This window comes from Nelumbo lutea, chromosome 7 (assembly GCF_056320005.1).
Source record: "Nelumbo lutea isolate HS-2025 chromosome 7, American lotus-T2T, whole genome shotgun sequence".
NCBI lineage: Eukaryota > Viridiplantae > Streptophyta > Magnoliopsida > Proteales > Nelumbonaceae > Nelumbo > Nelumbo lutea.
Genome location: NC_142690.1, coordinates 59,564,930 through 59,570,947, shown reverse-complemented (window position 1 = coordinate 59,570,947; position 6,018 = coordinate 59,564,930).

Genomic DNA, 6,018 nt, shown 5'->3' with positions numbered 1-6,018 from the left:
ATCCGGTTACCGAACCGACCGATATATTCTATATAATTTTCAACATGCAAATAAAGTGTGAATGCAAATATAAATAAAAGGTTTCATAAAAATGCAAAGTTGGGTTAGTTTTGCCTTAGCAAATTTACCTTCTTATCAAACGACTTTTAAAACACGAATTCCAATCAAATATATGCCTTTTATAACAAAGTTCACATTGAATGCAAATTTACTTCTTTTTTTTATGGGAAAATTCTCGATAGGTATCCTATACTTTAGACCAAGTTCCAATTTAGTACATGAACTTTAAAACCCGACAATCTAGTACCCAAACTTTCATTTTCCATGACTTAGTACCCAACGTAACTCACCATCAGTTAGAAAAATCACATGATATCAGGTGCGGGTTAAATATTTTCAAAATACCAAAACTAACCTTTATAAAAAAAATACAAACCATTTTACCCTTTTCCCTTCCTATTTCCCTAATCCCCTTTTCTATTCAATCTGGGTTGAACGAATGAGAGGAGAGGGGACTTCACTCAACTCCCCTTTTAGACTTCAATTTGGGTTGAACGAACGAGAGAGGAGAGGAGACTTCACTCAACTCCGACCTTCCTCTTCATTCTGAGCACGTCCATTCCATCCCTTTCTCTTCAAACACGGTTGAAGAAATGACAGAGGAGAGGAACGGCAAAGAAATGAGGTAAGATTCACCCCTAACATTTGTTTGCCCCAACTCCCCCAACATCTCTATAACCGCTCACAATTCTGGTGGAGTTTTATATAATCGCGCACAATTCTGATGGAGTTTTCATACAGACTCCACTCCAAAACCGCGCATGGTTCTGATGGAGTTTTCATACGGGCTCCACTCTAGAACCGCACACAAACTTCATCTATAACCATCTTGCCGGAGGCATCAGAGATTGTGGGACCAAGGTTTAGCTTCAGAACCGCACACAATTCTGATCTAAAAATGTTTTGGCGGAATTTGAACCGAAAGGTGGTTCTGATATGAACCATTTTCATATCAGAACTGTGCACAAAATGTTTCACCGAAAAATGTGCGCAAAATAACTGAAATCTTGTCAAGCGAATACCATCGCTAGAACCAAATCATAATTGAATTCCAACTTTGAGGGGAGCTCAAATTAGTTATTTGTTTACGAGCTTGGCTCTTGGGCTCTGTTTGTTTGCGATACAAATGCCAAACCGGGGTATTTATGCACCCCGGTTCGCATTTGCAAGCGTTTGTTTGAAATGTAAAAAAAGTAATGATTATCAAAGCAAAAATGCATTTTCTGACACTTTTGTACTCTAAAAAGAGAGCATTACTGTACCTATTTTTTTTATACAATTTTGTGTTCATTTGATAATTAACTATTTTTCCAAAGTTAAGGCATTGGAGCATAATATAGTTGGAGCATTTAATGATGGGCCCACACCTTTGCACCAATTTCGAACAAATAGGATGAATGCAAAAACAGTTTAAAATGTGAACCGTGTTTGCATTCATGAACTGAAAAATGGGTAAATATGTAGTGTACATATTTGTTTTTGCATTGCAAACAAACGCAACCTTAAGTTGGAATTGGTTGGAAATAACAAAACTCAGTCCCGATCCAATTATTAACCAGAACCAGAATTAATGACATAATGGAAAATGTTGTATCTTATCATCTTCGAGTAAGAAATTAGTGGTTTTAGGAATTGGGATATCCTCACAGAGCGCTCCTCACATTCATATCTCATTGTGTTTTGGGAACATTTTCCATAGTGCGGTCCGAATGTGCGGCTCGAGAAGATTGCTCGACATCTATCCAGACTCGGAGTGAGTGTCCCAACTCCTTACAATTAGATTGTTTAACCAGTGTGTATGCTTTGGAGTTGGTCTTCATGTCCAACTTGGATGCAAAATTCTTCAAATTCGGAAGACGCATTTCAACGTTTGTAAGAAAGAAGTGGATAACATGTAAACTTTCTAATTCCACTCTATATAAGTATATGGATGTAGAACCACCATCATTAGTTGCAGTATCAAAGCTTCTAAGCATCGACTCAAGAATTTTCTACTTAATTCTTTTCTATGTAGGTCATAACTGATAGCATATGTTTCTTTTAATTTCTCCTCTACTTTTTTTCCTTGTTACAGGAAAATTTAATGGGTTCTACTAGCAATGGTGTAATTCCAACGGGATACAAGTTCTTCGAACAAGTCAGAACTCGTCTGCCATTAGTTACAAAACAAGGTTGCCAGAAAAAGACTTAGTTTAGATGATGTGATGGAAGTGGGCATGTACGGTATTGAACCCCAGTTTCTTCTATGCATAGATGGTGGTGGCGGGGAGATCAAAGAACACTACTACTTCATGTATAGGTCAAAGAAGTCAGAGAATGGATCACGGCCAAATCGGGTGGTCAAGAACCCAAGAGAAGAATGAGGGTTTTGGAAGGCAACCACAGTGGATGAGGAAATCTATGAGAATGGAACGTTGGTGGGGTAAATGAAGACGCTTGTGTTCTATCAGTTCAATAGTGAGAAAAAAATTAGCAAAGATGCCACCAAGACGAGCTGGATCATGCATGAATACAGCCTCGTCTATAATGCCTAATCGTCATAGTTATTGGGTGCTTTGTGGAATCATCCATCACAAGAATAATGATCTAGTTAAGCAATATGATTAGAAAAAGAAAGCCACCGATATGGTCTCTGATCATGATCAGTCTTTGGAAACACGTAGAAGCCAATCGGTCCAAGAGTTTCGAGAATATCCAATTGTGACAGTGGAGAATCAAGAAACTCCTACCTTTGTCATAGAACCTCTGAATGTCTATGCACAAGGCTAGTAGAACTAGTTTGAAGAGTGGACTACATGCAGTCGAAAGGCTATTTGGGAAAGGGCGTCGACTGAGGCATCTCAGCTCATAAGGGTGCATGTGGTGACTCAATCACCTTGGTTGCTGATTAGGATCATCATCAATTGCAAATGAGGAAAGAGGGTCTAAGCATGCCTACACATGGACCTTCTTCTTCTTCTTCTTCTTCTTTACCAACTTCAGGAACAAAATAGAATGAGGATCTCCTCTTCTTACTTGGAATTAATGATGATCTTTATAACTTTCAATGGGGCAAGGAAAACTTATCATTACCGGACGCATTTGATGATGATCAGGAATTCATCACTTTCCTTAAAATAACTGAATTGTGCACAAAATAACCGAAATCTTGTCAAGTGAATAGTTGATGGGGTCATTTTCGTAATTTCAATTGGGAATTCATGCACTGTTTGAAATAGTTTATGGGTAATTAGGTCTTTTTGTCTTCTAACTGATGATGAATTAACATTGGGTACTAAATCGTCGCAAAATGAAAGTTCGGGTACTAGATTGTCAAGCTTTAAAGTTCAGGTACTAAATTGGCATTCGGCCTAAAGTACAAGGTACCTATCGGGAATTTTCCCTTTCTTTATTGATGTACATTTACATCTCATTTCAGATGTAAACATGCATTAGAAAATGTGTTTTGTTTCATTTGTCAATGCATAGCTGCATTTTTGCCAAACACCAACAAAATTGAACCAGAATACATATTTTCCCTGAACTAAGATTTACACTCCATTTGCATAATTTCCAAACGGAGCCATAAGTACCAAATTGGTCAATCAACCGATTGATTTAGTTTGGTTTTGATTTGGGACAATATAAAAACTGAAGAGACCAATTTCAATTTAAAAAATATGCCCATAGTACCCCAACCTCCAAACAAACATTGTTGGTCTAAGCTATAATCTACGACCTTCCTTTGAGAGATGCTTTGAATAAATTCAATTACTTATTGTAAAATGGCATCAAATGCCTCATTTCGAGAAATATTTATTTCCACTACCTTATCCTGGCCTTATTTGCAAGGGTTCAATCAAGTCGAGTCGAGCCAAACTTTGGCATGTCTTGGCTCAAGTCAACTAGAATACTACTAGGTTCGAGTTCATGCTCGAGTTTGACTCAAGCTATATTTTTCAGCTTGAGCTTGATTCAATTGAATATTCAATGAGCTTGAGTTCGGCTCGAAAGCTCAAAAATAAATACATTTGTAATTATATATATGGTATTTTTTATAATATATAGTATATTCTTATATTATATAGAACATAAAAATATATTTTTATAATATAAATTATAGAATATAAAAATATATTTTTATATATAGAATATAAACATATTATAATATGTACGTGCGTACGTATGTATGTATGTATGTATGTGTTAATCGAGCCAAGCTCGTGAGCTTTTGAGCCAAACTTTTTATTGGTCGAGCTCGAGCTCAAATAACTAATCGAACTTACCCCAAGGTTCAAACTTGACTCAAGCTCGATTAGAATCAAACTCAAATCAAGCCTACTCAAATTTGAGCATGAACTATTAGATTAGAGCTCGATACAATGCACGTAGCCCTATTTGTTTGGTTATATTTTCAAAATAATTTTTTATAGTTTTGAAAGTATGAAAGTACAATAAGTACAAGATTGCATTTGTTTGGCATATCTTTTACTTTAAAAAAACACAAAGTAAAAATACAGAAAACATGAAAAGTACGAAGTCACCTTTTGATATTTCATATTTTATGACCATTTGACATACTTTATACTTTCTAAAACGTGTGCATCAACCACAAATGTAATATTTATACACCTCATAACGTCAACCCATATCGACTGATATGTATTGTTTATGTAGGAGTCTGATACATAGAACACAATGAAATCAATAGTTTTGTTCATTTCTATTTGTATCGATTTGATACATGTCTGTATCGGGTCATTTCGGACTTGTATTGACTGATACAAACCCAATACAGGTCAATACTATATATGTATCAGTTGGTAAATTCTGAATTATTATCCCCCCCTCACTAATAACTCCTCTAATTGCTATTTATAACCCCTATAATTACTCCTCCTCTTTCTAAGGGCTCTTATAATTACTATCTATAGCCCCTATAATTATTCCCCCTCTTTATTCGCCTTAGTCCTTTGTTTGTAACAATCATAAGTCTACCATTATACTGTATTATAGTTGTTTGTCATAAATTTATGCACTTTTATTCTTAAATAAATATTATCTTCTTAAAGAATGTTGGTAATAAATGCTTAAATTGATTATTAAATTTCATATATTAATAAAAATTAATACAAACTATATTGATTTTATGAAAATTAATACATTAAAATTTTAATTCTTCCATCATTTTTCAATGGCTATTAAATGTGTTTCAATATGTCACAATGTATATAAACCATTAAAATATGATTTTTTATGTTTAAATAACTCCATCATAGTTATATAAAACTTATATTTATTGTTATTACTATATTGTTATGATTTATTTGAATTTCCTAGTGTATCTTAATTTTTTGTTTGTATCCATGCTTATTTAAAGAATGTCTTGATACGTCTCTTAAAATTGTTTTATTGATACATCTTACGTTTTCTATACTTTGAACCTTGATTGAAGCATACATGAATGCCACGTGGAAGCATAAACACATTAGTATATTTAGTGACATGTCTGTGCCATGTGACATTATACAAATGCCACATGACATCCACATGTTATTGACCCAACATTTAGATGTCATATGACATTTAAACATAATTAATGACAAGTATATGCATCCATGTTTGCTGCCACTTGGCATATGAATATGGGGGCTCAATGACATGTGGATGCCATGTGGCACTCATATATGATGCTACATGGCATTCACATGTTATTTACACAAATTTGTGTGCCAGGTATCATCCATATATGATTTCACGTGGTATTTACATGTATAAAACATTTTGTTATATTCAAATACCAACATTTATTTTATTTTCAAAAACATGTTTTTGAAATTTCATCCAAAAAGTTTTTAAAATAAAACTATCAACATTTTTTACCATGTGCTTTGTACTTTGGTACTCTTAAAGGTATAAAGTATAAAGTACCATTGGACAAGGCCAACTTTTAACTTTCCTTTTTACTAAGACTAATGG